The sequence below is a fragment of the Oncorhynchus keta genome, chromosome 10, assembly GCF_023373465.1.
Source record: "Oncorhynchus keta strain PuntledgeMale-10-30-2019 chromosome 10, Oket_V2, whole genome shotgun sequence".
Lineage (NCBI taxonomy): Eukaryota > Metazoa > Chordata > Actinopteri > Salmoniformes > Salmonidae > Oncorhynchus > Oncorhynchus keta.
Window position 1 is genome coordinate 84,883 of NC_068430.1, and position 16,086 is coordinate 100,968.

Here is a 16,086-nt window from a genome sequence, read left to right on the forward strand (position 1 = left end):
GTAAGTGCATGGTGATTACATTGAACGACTCGGGACAAATGGATGTTCACTTACAAGCTAATCCATCTAGGTGTAGACTAGGTGTAGACTAGGTGTAGACGAGGTGTAGACGAGGTGTAGACTAGGTGTAGACGAGGTGTTACATGTGCGGAAGGGGAGGTGTCATGCAAACGCACGGAATGCCCGGGACACAAGCTACTAAATGCTGTTATGAGCGAGGACCTAGGAAGAATAAGTCCTCGGCCTCGACGAAGTCCCGCAATGAAGATGGTAAATTATACAAATGGTCAAAATTCATAACTGTTAGTTGACTTACAATTTTGTTTCACAAAAAAGGAAAAAGTGAATAGCACAAGTATTATAGCATTGGCCATTAACTGCATTAAAGGGAGTACCAATAAAAGGAATGATTACACAGTAATACCAATAAAATAAACCTGTATCGTTCTACTGTTTAATATTGATAATTATAAAATACACTTTAGGAAACATTGAAATCCCATTGTTATTTCGTACTGCAGGATGTTCAGTAGTTTCTTCATATTGGACATGCATATTGGCGTCATTGTAAATAAGAATTAGTTCTTTACCGACTTGCCTGGTTAAAAAAAAAATGGCATCTTACAAAATGTCTATGTTGTGTCATAGTAAAAGGGGGAAGGGGTCCATGTGTAGACTCAAGGACCAGAGGAGCCAAGGTAGGTGGGAATGAGCAGGACCCACGGTTGGAGAAAAACAATTATTCAATTGATTTCCGATTAAATATTTCAGGATACATGGCTTGTCTTGAAATACAGTTGTCCACAGCAGTCCGTAACACTCAGGACACAAAAATTACCATTTAGGTTTGAACATTTTTTTTAATAAACTAATATCTTGTAGAAATACTTTTATTTGTATTATAAGAAGTATAATATATGTTCCATAATTATTAAATAACAAAAATAAAAGGACAGGATTTATTCTGAACCGTTCCAAAAGTCCGTGACCCGGAAGTACTTTGTTATTCTTGCCTGCTTCACAATGGCGTTTATTACCAATGATTGCCTGTTATATTGACAAGCTATTCGAGTGACTGGAAATACATGTCCTCAAAGATGGAAGGCAGGCGGGACCATTCTATCCAATGAAACGGCAGATACGCTGTGAACCACAGACCATTGAGATACAGGACTGACCTTTGTGTCCTTGCTATATTAATTAACGTCTGTGACAACATTTTAAAGTAGTTAATTTTCTTCATTGGCTGATCGCTCCCAACGCATGAAAACCCACCCAGTTGACTACTTTAAAAATAAGGAAGCGCTCAATGGCAATGTCCATGCTAAAACTGGTGATATCCATGATTATCCCTTATATCTCTATGACAACGGGCACAACTCCAATATAACGTACATTGTTTTTCTCCAAAGTTGCCGGAAGGCCACATGTGTGTCCACCTATTATCAGTGCATTCGTAACAACTTAATCATTATGAAACTTGAATTCGATCAAATAAGCCTCAAGTAACAAATGAGCAATAAACAACAACCCCCTCCTCTCTCTCTCACTTCGTGGCCTTATTGCAACGACCCTGTGTAATATTAGTGTTGGAGTAAAACCTCTCGCTTCGCCTCTTCCTCTCTGACACCATACAGACTGGCGCTCAGACTAACTCCCCACAGAAGACCATCCAGGTGGAAGTTGTTAGTTTATAGCGACAATGTTGTTGATGGTTGGTTGGTTTGTTGGTTGTCTAGTCACGCTATTTGTGGCGCAGGTCGCGGAGCCACACTGAAACATCCTCTTTGATATTGGTACCATGGTTTAAAATGTCCGACTGACCAACTCACTGCTTCAACATGGATCCCATCTTATTTAGCTACAGAGGAACAAATGCAACATCGCAAACAGGTTGGGTAAAATTAATCTCATAAACCTAGTTCATGACAATGTTTATTAGACAGGGCAATCGCACAGTTAGCTAGTGTGCAACTAACTAGTATTTGTTTCAGTTAGCTAACTAATGCTAACTGGCTAACTAATGCTAACTAACTCATGCTAACTGGCTAACTAATGTTAACTGGCTAACTCATGCTAACTGACTAACTAATGCTAACTGACTAACTAATGTTAACTGGTTAACTAATGCTAACTGGCTAACTAATGCTAACTAACCAATGCTAACTGACTAAATAATGCTAACTGGCTAACTAATGCTAACTGGCTAACTAATGCTAACTAACTCATGCTAACTGACTAACTAATGCTAACTGGCTAACATCTCCTACTGTTTGTATCCCAGCTTCCAATCATGGATGTAGCCAGCTAGTTAACGTTACTACGCTTAAAACATGACCTACTATGGTCTGTGTAATTCGCTTTTGCTATTTTTGCTATTGGAGTTTAGCTAGCTAACTAGTAACCTGTGATAATAAGCAAGACTGGCTAGTTATTATCCCTATAATGGACTAAATGAGTCGGCATGCTTCAGTTCGTCTCTAGCGCCTTGCTGACCCGAATGAATGTGCTCTTATATTCCCTTAAGACGTCTGAATTCCAAACACCTAAAAGCCACATCCGCAAATTAGGTGGCCACTTCTGATGACATTTGATGAGTACACACTTGCAGGGCGAGGAAGGGAGGAATTGTATATTTTATTTTATTTTTTAGTTAATTAATTTTTTAATATTTATTAATATCAATACATAAAGCACATGAGGGAACACAAGCACACATAGATTACAGACAATAGACAATCGAGCTAGGGGCGGGGCTGGGGGCGGGGCTAGGGGGTACAATATCACATAACAATTACACAAGGACCTTAAGGGACATGCATATACTTACAATTCTAACAGCTTTTTTGTTAGTAGAGTATTTAATTGTCTTAAAATACAGTTCAATTTCTTTTTGTAGGATACGAAAATGTGGTTTTCTGTTTGTAAATTTACATTTGTGTATATGAAATTTGGCCAAAAGAATAATGAAATTAATTACATAAAAATGATTGCGCTTATTACTATTGTATGTAAAGAATCCAAACAGTACATCTCTCCACAATAGTGTAAAATCTTCATAAATGTGTTCAATTATAAACCTACTGATGTCTTGCCACAGTTTTCGTACATGCATACAATGCCAAAAAAGATGCACAACTGTTTCTGGGTGGTCATTACAAAAGGAGCAATTTGAGTTGATGTCTTCCTTAAACTTCTTCATATAGTGGTTGGCAGGATAATATTTATGAATAATTTTAAAGGAAACTTCCTTAATTTAGTTAACAAGTAGGTATGTTTGTGGTAACATCCAAACTTTTTTCCAACAGATATTATCAATAAATCCATTCCAATAAGGAATGACATAAGGTATAGATAGATACAACATCCTGCTGAAACAAGGATCCTATCGCTCTGTTGTTGAATGAAAAGATAAACAAATCGTTCCTACTGATGAGTCAACAGGGTCAACAGAAGGTCGGCTCTGAGGGTCAGGTCTTTCCTACTGATGAGTCAACAGGGTCAACAGAAGGTCGGCTCTGGGGGTCAGGTCTTGACATGTTCCTGAATAACATAGCAACACCTGAGGGAATGGCATCTAAAACAATTGCAAAATCTTTAGGTGTTACAGGGACCTTGTAAAGTGATAAGAATTCTTTATAACTGAGTAAAAGACCCTCTGCATTTACCAGTTGGCTCACCAATAGGATATTATTTCGGAACGAAAATTCTAAAAACAGAGGTATTTTTATACAATATATCGCGATTATTCCATATATAATATCTGTGTGGAGAAAAATTGTGTTTATAAATTAAGGACCATGACAAGAAAACCTGCAGATGAAAAGCAGAAGAAGGGAGGAATTGTACATTACATTAAATATATAATTATGAATATTGGCCTACTGTATGATAGCTAGAAAATAAATTAGCTAATGTTAGCCTGCCTAGCTGGAACTTCTGAAGAAGGAACATGTTTTATTTCTACAATTTCCAAAAAACTAACCAAACAAATACACAATTACTTTTATGTGACGTGTTTGTGCCATAATGTGCATTAGTAGCACAATTTCAAATGTATTTACATTTGTTTGTACTTAGACTTGTATGTTAACTTCTCCATATTGAGGTTTTACGTTTCGGCCGACTTTTCTTAGCGGATGTACAATCATCGCGAATTGAATTATGGGGCATTTCAGGCCCCGAAGTGAAAATAACGAGGGCTGAAGGGTTTACGTTGCGGACTTTCCTTGTTTGGCCAATCGTTGGACCAAAGACAAATATGTCCGCGGGGATTCCCCCAAGAGCATACTTGAAACACGGGGGGAAAAGGCGTCAATAGTACCGTTTGTCTATTTTGAGACGCCGTAGCCACTATTCACTATATTGAAATAGTCTGAATTAATCTAAGGTAACTCAAGAAATGTCATTCATTTTGACGTTTCTGCCGAAGAGATGTTAGTCGTGCAATTTGACATCTAACTAAGATGTTTGGTGACAGTATTTTTATCAATTTTTTTTTTTTTGCATGAGAACCAGTTCTCTCGTTGAATGACAAAGATTTTATTGAAGAATCTCTTCTTTTGACCAATCACCTGACGAAGAGGTGTAGACTTCGACTCCATAGAAAATTGTAGGTGCCCAAGCAGCGGAAATGAATTTGCTAAAGGTTGGCTGTTTCAGCCAGTAAAGGGGGCTTTACTATTCTTGGGTAGAGGAATGACTAACTGCCCTCCAGACCTGAGGGCACACACTTTCTAGTTGGCTTAAATTGAAGATGTGACAAATAGGAGTGTCAATATCGTCCGCTATCCTCAGTAATTATCCATCCATATTGTCAGACCCCGGTGGCTTGTCATTGTTAATAGACAGTACTTTTTTCACCTTTTCCACACCGACTTTACGGAATTCAAAAGTACAATTCTTGTCTTTCATAATTCGGTCAGATATACCTGGATGTGTGGTGTCAGTGTTTGTTACTGGCATGTCATCCCTGAGTTTGCTTATCTTGCCAATGAAAAAGTCATTAAAGTAGTTTGCAATATCAGTGGGCTTTGTGATGAATGAGCCATCTGATTAAATTAATGAAGGAGCCGAGTTGGCTTTTTACCCCAAAATTTCATTTATCAATTTTGAGACACCGTAGCCAGTATACTCTTCCTCAAGAAATCATACATTTTTACGTTTTTTTGTCATATATCTTAGAGCTACATTTTACGCCCTACGATGTTTGGTGCAGTATTTCTCAAAAACATTTTTGCATGAAAACGTTCTAAGCTAACGTGGAATTTTTTAAAGATGGTCATACCAAGGAACATTTAGCTATTTGAATTGTAGGTCCCCTTTTTAGGTATAGGACAAATGCTTGATGAAACATTACAAATGGCCTTACTGCTATTAGCCCATAGAAACACATTGGAAAAACAGATTCATACATGGGGAAAAATTGTCAAAAAATCTATCTAAAGGAAGTTTATTTTTTTAAAGTGTCAGACCTTTTCTTTTGAGAGATATAAGATCAGAATATTATCCCCCTATATTTAACATTTTTTGGCACTAAATGACTTCTCTATATATGTTCGTTAGTCTCATAGGGCAGTCCCTGACTCATGTTCGTTAGTCTCATAGGGCAGTCCCTGACTCATGTTCGTTAGAGTCTCATAGGGCAGTCCCTGACTCATGTTCGTGAGTCTCATAGGGCAGTCCCTGACTCATGTTCGTGAGTCTCATAGGGCAGTCCCTGGCTCATGTTCGTGAGAGTCTCATAGGGCGGTCCCTGGCTCATGTTCGTGAGAGTCTCATAGGGCGGTCCCTGGCTCATGTTCGTGAGAGTCTCATAGGGCAGTCCCTGTCTCATAGGGCAGTCCCCGTCTCATAGGGCAGTCCCTGTCTCATAGGGCAGTCCCTGTCTCATAGGGCAGTCCCTGTCTCATAGGGCAGTCCCTGTCTCATAGGGCAGTCCCTGTCTCATAGGGCAGTCCCTGTCTCATAGGGCAGTCCCTGTGTCATAGGGCAGTCCCTGGTTAAAATAAAATCTTGACCAACCAAGAGTTGCCCTTTTTTTTTTTTGTTGACCAATCGATTGGTTGAAATGTTACAACGTGTATTTTTCCATAAAGACACTGTGTTTTAATCAAATCAACTATATGTACTGAGCTTGTCTGATGCTTTTACGCTCACTGTTTGATTAAATATTTAAGACATACATGACTCGAGGGAAACAGAGAGAGCCTATCCTGAAGAATAAAGACCCTTCTCCAGCTGCTGGTCTTGGCAGATTCAGCCATTATACTCCTGTAGTTGCTGGTAATAGGCTGTGTCGGGCAGCCTTTTCCATTCGGACTGCCAAGTTATATTACCATTTCAACCAGATCTGCAGGCCAGTTATGATTTTCATAAGCACCTTTTTGTGGAACAGTTTCATTTAATTTATAATAGTCTTTTGTATCTTAAAATCATTGTCATGCGGTTCATCTAAATTATATCTAAATGTAAATGATACCAATCTAAAAATTACTTCCAAAGAGTCTACATAAAGCCAACAAATAAAAACATAACAGGTAGAAAAAACATCTTCATTTTTTTTAGATATAATAATATCCTGTGAATCACATTGGCTAGGCATGGCATCTCTACAACAAATGTGAAACATTGTATTAACTATTAACTGGGTCCTAATTGGTATGTCTAATTTTATGTTCCTTTTTGATGGCATAGAAGTCCCTTCTTGCCGTGTCTCTCAGTTCGTTCACAGCTTTGTGGAAGTTACCTGTTGTGCTGATGTTTAGGCCGAGGTATGTATAGTTTTTTTTGTGTGCTCCAGGGCAACTGTGTCTAAAATGGAATTTGTATTTGTGGTCCTGGCAACTGGACCTTTTTTGGAACACCATTATTTTGGTCTTACTGAGATTTACTGCCAGGGCCCAGGTCTGGCATAATCTGTGCAGAAGATCTAGGTGCTGCTGTAGGCCCTCCTTGGTTGGCGACAGAAGCACCAGATCATCAGTAGACATTTGGGTGAGTAGGGGGAGCCCGGCCTCCTCATGCAAAATTAAGTCTAAGGATTTTTTTTAAATCAACAAAGCATGAGAAGACTTTGCCTTTGTTTGCCAGTTTGGGTGTGCAGGGTGAATACATGGTCTGTCGTATGATCATTTCGTAAAAAGCCAAATTGACTTTTGCTCAGTACATTGTTTTCATTGAGAATATGTACGAGTCTGCGGTTAATGATAATGCAGAGGAATTTCCAAGGTTACTGTTGACACATATCCCACGGTAGTTATTATGGTCAAATTTGTCTCATCTTTTGTGGATTAGGGTGATCAGTCCTTGGTTTCAAATATTGGGGAACATGCCAGAGCTAAGTATGATGTTAAAGAGTTTAAGTATAGCTAGTTGGAATTTGTGGTCTGTATATTTGATAATTTCATTGAGGATACCATCAACACCACAGGCCTTTTTGGGTTGGAGGGTTTTTTATTTTGTCCTGTAACTCATTCAATGTAATTGGAGAATCCAGTGGGTTCTGGAATCCAGTCCCTTCCCTGTTTCACACTTGGTAGTTTGGTGGATGGGACTACCAGCCCTCCATAAGCTAGAGAGCAACCAGTGGGTCCGTCTCCTATATACCATGTTTCTTGTAGGATGACAATGTCTGTATTTCCGATTTCTTTGATGAAGTCCAGGTTCCTGCTCTTTAGGCCAAAGGCAGATGACCTCAGGCCTTGGATATTCCAGGATGAGATAGTGAAGGCTTTGTGTTCCATAAAGTGTCCAATGTTGTTGGTCGTGTGGTTTGGCCTCAGGCCAGTAAGTGTGAGCAGAGCCTGCTGAGCATCTGGTACATTCCATTGGCTTGGGCGAGTGTAAGAGTGGGGGTTGTGCCTGTTTGCCTGCTCACGGCCTGGGTGGATGTGTGACTTCCATGTTTGGGCCCTCTTTGTGGGAGTGGGGGGCATGGGGTGGGCAGGAGGGGCATAGGTCTGATCTGAGGGGGCCTAAATGAGGTGTGGGCATGGTTGACTTGGGGGAGTGTTGATTGGTTGGGGTGGGGGTGTGTATGTGGCTGGTGGTGTGGTCTGGATGTAGGTCCTCTCGCTGTGGGTCCACTATAATGGAGGTCCGGGGTGGGGTGTCCCGCAGGTCCGGGGTGGGGTGTCCCGCAGGTCCGGGGTGGGGTGTCCCGCAGGTCCGGGGTGGGGTGTCCCGCAGGTCCGGGGTGGGGTGTCCCGCAGGTCCGGGGTGGGGTGTCCCGCAGGTCCGGGGTGGGGTGTCCCGCAGGTCCGGGGTAGGGTGTCCCGCAGGTCCGGGGTGGGGTGTCCCGCAGGTCCGGGGTGGGGTGTCCCGCAGGTCCGGGGTAGGGTGTCCCGCAGGTCCGGGGTAGGGTGTCCCGCAGGTCCGGGGTAGGGTGTCCCGCAGGTCCGGGGTGGGGTGTCCCGCAGGTCCGGGGTGGGGTGTCCCGCAGGTCCGGGGTAGGGGTGTCCCGCAGGGGTGGGGTGTCCCGCAGGTCCGGGGTAGGGTGTCCCGCAGGTCCGGGTGGGGTGTCCCGCAGGTCCGGGTAGGGTGTCCCGCAGGTCCGGGGTGGGGTGTCCCGCAGGTCCGGGTGGGGTGTCCCGCAGGTCCGGGGTGGGGTGTCCCGCAGGTCCGGGGGGGATGGGGTGTCCCGCAGGTCCGGGGGTGGGGTGTCCTGGTCATAGAGGCTGTTCTAGTCTGGGGTAGGGTGTCCTTGCAGGGTCTGGGGTAGGGTGTCCCGCAGGTCTGGGGTAGGGTGTCCCGCAGGTCTGGGGTGTCTATTGATCTGGTCCTCCTGTGTGAAGTGTTGGGGATACGTTTGAGAGCGATGTCCTTTAGGGTCCGGGCAAAGGTGGGCACTGCTGCCTTGTAGAGGTGGACCTGGTCATAGAGGCTGTTCTAGTCCAGGGTAGAGTGTTGGGCACTGCTGCCTTGTAGAGGTGGACCTGGTCATAGAGGCTGTTCTAGTCCAGGGTGGAGTGTTGGGCACGGCTGCCTTGTAGAGGTGGACCTGGTCATAGAGGCTGTTCTAGTCCAGGGTGGAGTGTTGGGCACTGCTGCCTTGTAGAAGTGGACCTGGTCATAGAGGCTGTTCTAGTCCAGGGTGGAGTGGTGGGCACTGCTGCCTTGTAGAGGTGGACCTGGTCATAGAGGCTGTTCTAGTCCAGGGTGGAGTGGTGGGCACTGCTGCCTTGTAGAGGTGGACCTGGTCATAGAGGCTGTTCTAGTCCAGGATGGAGTGTTGGGCACTGCTGCCTTGTAGAGGTGGACCTGGTCATAGAGGCTGTTCTAGTCCAGGGTGGAGTGGTGGGCACTGCTGCCTTGTAGAGGTGGACCTGGTCATAGAGGCTGTTCTAGTCCAGGGTGGAGTGGTGGGCACTGCTGCCTTGTAGAGGTGGACCTGGTCATAGAGGCTGTTCTAGTCCAGGGTGGAGTGGTGAGCCAGGAAAACATTTGGTTTTGAGGCACAGTCACGGAAAAGACTTGTAGCTGGGTGACCCTAGTCGGTCCTCAGACAGAAGGTCTAGGGAGCGCTGGGTGAACCTAGTCGGTCAGACAGGTCTAGGGAGCGCTGGGTGACCCTAGTCGGTCTTCAGACAGAAGGTCTAGGGAGCGCTGGGTGAACCTAGTTGGTCAGACAGGTCTAGGGAGCGCTGGGTGACCCTAGTCGGTCCTCAGACAGAAGGTCTAGGGAGCGCTGGGTGAACCTAGTTGGTCAGACAGGTCTAGGGAGCGCTGGGTGACCCTAGTCGGTCCTCAGACAGAAGGTCTAGGGAGCGCTGGGTGAACCTAGTTGGTCAGACAGGTCTAGGGAGCGCTGGGTGACCCTAGTCGGTCCTCAGACAGAAGGTCTAGGGAGCGCTGGGTGAACCTAGTTGGTCAGACAGGTCTAGGGAGCGCTGGGTGACCCTAGTCGGTCCTCAGACAGAAGGTCTAGGGAGCGCTGGGTGAACCTAGTTGGTCAGACAGGTCTAGGGAGCGCTGGGTGACCCTAGTCGGTCCTCAGACAGAAGGTCTAGGGAGCGCTGGGTGAACCTAGTTGGTCAGACAGGCCTAGGGAGTGCTGGGTGACCCTTGTCGGTCCTCAGACAGAAGGTCTAGGGCGAGCTGGGTGAACCTAGTTGGTCAGACAGGTCTAGGGAGCGCTGGGTGACCCTAGTCGGTCCTCAGACAGAAGGTCTAGGGCGCGCTGGGTGTTTGGACACCAGAGTTTAGACACTCTCTTGTATATATTTCCAGTTTGAGTCCATAATGAGTACAATCTGTGTTATGTTTGTCCTCAGTGGGTGGGGGGGGGGGGGGTTGTCAGGAGGGCTATCAAGGTGGCTGATGGGGGGTGCTCAGAAGGGTCTGTCCCTCCGTGATTTTGATGCTATGGTCAGGTGGACTGTTCTGCTATGGTGTCTAGACTTTTGTCGGGAGCTGAGGTGGGCTGTTCTGCTGGCTTCTCTGTGGGGGTGGCCACCTCTCTAGTAGGTTGTCCTCCGTCCCCCTCACCCTCTCCTCCATCCCCCTCACCCTCTCCTCCATCCCCCTCACCCTCTCCTCCATCCCCCTCACCCTCTCCCCCATCCCCCCACCCTCTCCCCATCCCCTCAACCTCTCCTCCATCACCCTCTCCTCCATCCCCCTCACCCCCATCCCCCTCAACCTCTCCTCCATCCCCCTCCTCACCCCCTCTCCTCCATCCCCCTCACCCTCTCCTCCATCCCCTCACCTCCTCCCCCCTCCGTCCCCCCCTCACCCTCTCCTCCGTCCCCTCACCCTCTCCTCCGTCCCCCCTCACCCTCCCCTCCGTCCCCCTCACCCTCTCCTCCATCCCCCTCACCCTCTCCTCCATCCCCCTCACCCTCTCCTCCATCCCCCTCACCCTCTCCTCCATCCCCCTCACGGGTCTGGTTAAGGGAGTGGTGTTGTGCTGACTGGGGTGTAATCACCTGCTGACCAGCTCCGCCTGCCTTAAATTCACCCAGCTGGAGGTATCTTTCATTTTAATGAGGGAGTAGTACTCTGTGCTGGGAGGTTGACTTTCCGCTGGGGGTGGCTCGTCTGTGGGGTTACATAATGAAGAGGTCTGGTCTGACCTGCTGGGGGTGGCTCGTCTGTGGGGTTACATAATGAAAGAGGTCTGGTCTGACCCGCTCGGGGTGGGGGTATCTTTCAATGGAGAGCTTCTCCTGCTGGGCTATTTCTTTGATTAGGTGAAAACTAAAACTGTTTGGGGTTGGTCTGTACCAATACTGTTCCAGACTTACGAAGATTTATATTAGCTGACTCAGAGGTCCTCATTGTCTTAATATCCTGAGTTTCCACCCCTCATTAACACCCCCCTCTTAACATAGTGGTAGTGTGCTAATATTGCACTGTGCCCTGCCAAGGGATGATCAATGTGGAACATGAGTTTGCTGATGTTCTCATTTTTATAATAGTCAGCAAAAAGTGTCTCTTGATTTTTCCATAAGGAGCTCCATTCTGTACTCTTTTCTTGCCTTATCATTTTTTTACATACAGAGGGTACTGTATTTTAATTACCTCTGATCAGCGGGAGGCAGCTTCAAAGCCCTCTACATTTGGTTTGGAGTAGCCGGTTGGATTCTCCTGCCATTGTTGGGCTAAAGGGCTCTGACACCTCTCATCTGACACGTCAGTGCTAGTTGAAGCTGAATCTCCTTGTCCTGGCAGGCTTGGTAGTCCAACTCAGCATTCAGTCCTCATAAAGTAAAATATATCATTTGTAATGTATTCATGGCTTTTGAATATAAAATATAGCTTCAGACTAAACATCACTCAGTTCCAGGTTGGATGGTGTTTTCTGATGGTTTGCCAGAGCATTTGCTGTATCGCTTGGGCCTTCCAGGTAATTCCGTCCAAAAACAGGTTGCATGTTTTGATCTGGAGCGAAGGTTATGCTGTAGAATCCTGTCCCTGCCCCACAAAAAATCCAAGGTTATCTAACTCCAAATCTATATTTTACTGCTTTCCACACAGACACCCCCCCCCCCTCCCACGTCACTCAAGGAGCTCGTTTGTTGTTGCTTGACCTCGAGACACTTGTGTTCAGTCTGCATGAACAATGTTACTGACGTTGTTGTTTCCAGTTTCATCTTAATATAAATTGACAAACATCCTATAATTAGAATATTAGTTTGTGTTTATTACATCTGCAAACAGCTAGTTTGTATTTTCTTAGCATGTTAAGCTAAATCGTGTTAGCCACTAATGCTAATTGTTAGTTAGCTGGCTACGTAGCTAGCTAATACAGCCTGATACCAAAGAGGAATAGGCGAAAGCATGAATATGTTGGCTATATGAATAAAAATTTAATGTAGCCAAAGATTATAGGGTCCCCTAGGAAACACTGAACATCACTTTAGGTTCCTACCATGTCACAAAAATTTGTCTGTGGCATTTTAATTTGTTGTCATGTCAAACAACACTATTCAAAGTGCCCACTATTATTTATATTCTAACTATAGAATTATAATATATGATTCTAAATGTTCACCCAAGTGTTTTGATCTAAATCGCGATTGCAACGTTTGGTTTAAAATAAGGCCTGGTATTATTGCCCATATTGTGGCAGTGTGGAAATGATCTCAAATGAGTGCAGGAAATGATTGTTGAATTGAACAGTATAAACCAATCAGAATGGAGAAGGACCCATTGAAATAATGTAGAATATATGTGTTGCCACCCTAGGGTCATGCACTACTCATGAAGCACATTTTAAACTTTTATTAATCAAAAACATAAAATACCATGATATTTTGGCCATATCGCCCAGCCCTACTAGCTATATTGACATTTGATAAGGGTCAAATCAGACCAATCTATTGATGTCTTGTTGACAGTTCTTCATCCGGAGTGGCAGGGTAGCCTCGTGGTTAGAGCGTTGGACTAGTAACCGGAAGGTTGCGAGTTCAAACCCCCGAGCTGACAAGGTACAAATCTGTCGTTCTGCCCCTGAACAGGCAGTTAACCCACTGTTCCCAGGCCGTCATTGTAAATAAGAATTTGTTCTTAACTGACTTGCCTGGTTAAATAAAGGTACAATTAAATCCCTGCATATATATTTTTTCTCTCTGACTTCTTTCTCTCTGACCCTGTTCTGTGTTGCTACCGAGAACAGATCCCAGGTGTGACAAGAAAAGACTGTGGAATAACAGGCGGAACAGCCATTCGTTCCACCCTGCCTCTGTTCACCCGGGGAGGAGGGTGGCGGTGGGGGCCGTATGCTAGTGAATAGGAAGATGGAGACTGGGGATATATGGTGAGTGTCAATAAGAGTAAGTGACAATCCATGTCTTATGAAGGAGGTGAAATGTGACGAAATCGGCTACAACAGTTAGGACAGGTCAGTGGTAGCCTGATCCCAGATCTGCTAGGACAGGTCAGTGGTAGCCTGATCCCAGATCTGCTAGGACAGGTCAGTGGTAGCCTGATCCCAGATCTGCTAGGACAGGTCAGTGGTAGCCTGATCCCAGATCTGCTAGGACAGGTCAGTGGTAGCCTGATCCCAGATCTGCTAGGACAGGTCAGTGGTAGCCTGATCCCAGATCTGCTAGGACAGGTCAGTGGTAGCCTGATCCCAGATCTGCTAGGACAGGTCAGTGGTAGCCTGATCCCAGATCTGCTTGGACAGGTCAGTGGTAGCCTGATCCCAGATCTGCTAGGACAGGTCAGTGGTAGCCTGATCCCAGATCTGCTAGGACAGGTCTGTGGTAGCCTGATCCCAGATCTGCTAGGACAGGTCAGTGGTAGCCTGATCCCAGATCTGCTAGGACAGGTCAGTGGTAGCCTGATCCCAGATCTGCTAGGACAGGTCAGTGGTAGCCTGATCCCAGATCTGCTAGGACAGGTCAGTGGTAGCCTGATCCCAGATCTGCTTGGACAGGTCAGTGGTAGCCTGATCCCAGATCTGCTAGGACAGGTCAGTGGTAGCCTGATCCCAGATCTGCTAGGACAGGTCAGTGGTAGCCTGATTCCAGATCTGCTTGGACAGGTCAGTGGTAGCCTGATCCCAGATCTGCTAGGACAGGTCAGTGGTAGCCTGATCCCAGATCTGCTAGGACAGGTCAGTGGTAGCCTGATTCCAGATCTGCTTGGACAGGTCAGTGGTAGCCTGATTCCAGATCTGCTTGGACAGGTCAGTGGTAGCCTGATCCCAGATCTGCTAGGACAGGTCAGTGGTAGCCTGATCCCAGATCTGCTTGGACAGGTCAGTGGTAGCCTGATCCCAGATCTGCTTGGACAGGTCAGTGGTAGCCTGATCCCAGATCTGCTAGGACAGGTCAGTGGTAGCCTGATTCCAGATCTGCTTGGACAGGTCAGTGGTAGCCTGATCCCAGATCTGCTTGGACAGGTCAGTGGTAGCCTGATTCCAGATCTGCTTGGACAGGTCAGTGGTAGCCTGATCCCAGATCTGCTTGGACAGGTCAGTGGTAGCCTGATCCCAGATCTGCTTGGACAGGTCAGTGGTAGCCTGATCCCAGATCTGCTAGAACAGGTCTGTGGTAGCCTGATTCCAGATCTGCTAGAACAGGTCTGTGGTAGCCTGATCCCAGATCTGCTAGGACAGGTCAGTGGTAGCCTGATCCCAGATCTGCTAGAACAGGTCTGTGGTAGCCTGATTCCAGATCTGCTAGAACAGGTCTGTGGTAGCCTGATTCCAGATCTGCTTGGACAGGTCAGTGGTAGCCTGATCCCAGATCTGCTAGAACAGGTCTGTGGTAGCCTGATTCCAGATCTGCTTGGACAGGTCAGTGGTAGCCTGATCCCAGATCTGTTTGTGCTGTCATGTGACGATGAGTAGGTCTAGCTTCTGTTAACATATATGGTCCAGTTGGCAAGACGGTACAAACAGGTATTCACACCCCTTGACTGGTACAGAGCCTTCAGAAGGTATTCACACCCCTTGACTGGTACAGAGCCTTCAGAAGGTATTCACACCCCTTGACTGGTACAGAGCCTTCAGAAGGTATTCACACCCCTTGACTGGTACAGAGCCTTCAGAAGGTATTCACACCCCTTGACTGGTACAGAGCCTTCAGAAGGTATTCACACCCCTTGACTGATACAGAGCCTTCAGAAGGTATTCACACCCCTTGACTGGTACAGAGCCTTCAGAAAGTATTCACACCCCTTGACTGATACAGAGCCTTCAGAAGGTATTCACACCCCTTGACTGATACAGAGCCTTCAGAAGGTATTCACACCCCTTGACTGGTACAGAGCCTTCAGAAAGTATTCACACCCCTTGACTGATACAGAGCCTTCAGAAGGTATTCACACCCCTTGACTGATTCAGATACTGAGCCTTCAGAAGGTATTCACACCCCTTGACTGATACAGAGCCTTCAGAAGGTATTCACACCCCTTGACTGATACAGAGCCTTCAGAAGGTATTCACACCCCTTGACTGATACAGAGCCTTCAGAAGGTATTCACACCCCTTGACTGATACAGAGCCTTCAGAAGGTATTCACACCCCTTGACTGATACAGAGCCTTCAGAAGGTATTCACACCCCTTGACTGGTACAGAGCCTTCAGAAGGTATTCACACCCCTTGACTGATACAGAGCCTTCAGAAGGTATTCACACCCCTTGACTGATACAGAGCCTTCAGAAGGTATTCACACCCCTTGACTGATACAGAGCCTTCAGAAGGTATTCACACCCCTTGACTGATACAGAGCCTTCAGAAGGTATTCACACCCCTTGACTGGTACAGAGCCTTCAGAAGGTATTCACACCCCTTGACTGATACAGAGCCTTCAGAAGGTATTCACACCCCTTGACTGGTACAGAGCCTTCAGAAAGTATTCACACCCCTTGACTGGTACAGAGCCTTCAGAAGGTATTCACACCCCTTGACTGGTACAGAGCCTTCAGAAGGTATTCACACCCCTTGACTGATACAGAGCCTTCAGAAGGTATTCACACCCCTTGACTGGTACAGAGCCTTCAGAAGGTATTCACACCCCTTGACTGGTACAGAGCCTTCAGAAGGTATTCACACCCCTTGACTGATACAGAGCCTTCAGAAGGTATTCACACCCCTTGACTGGTACAGAGCCTTCAGAAGGTATTCACAC

At 46.1% G+C, this 16,086-nt stretch overlaps 1 long non-coding RNA gene across 1 annotated transcript; it reads left to right on the top strand.

Annotated features, from left to right (window-relative positions):
• Positions 1-66: 66 nt before the first annotated feature.
• On the top strand, positions 67-14,515 carry LOC127931989 (uncharacterized). The gene is made up of 5 exons (XR_008143454.1): positions 67-81; positions 115-1,893; positions 13,121-13,345; positions 14,174-14,281; positions 14,426-14,515. It is a non-coding gene; the product is annotated as an uncharacterized LOC127931989 (long non-coding RNA).
• Positions 14,516-16,086: the final 1,571 nt, after the last annotated feature.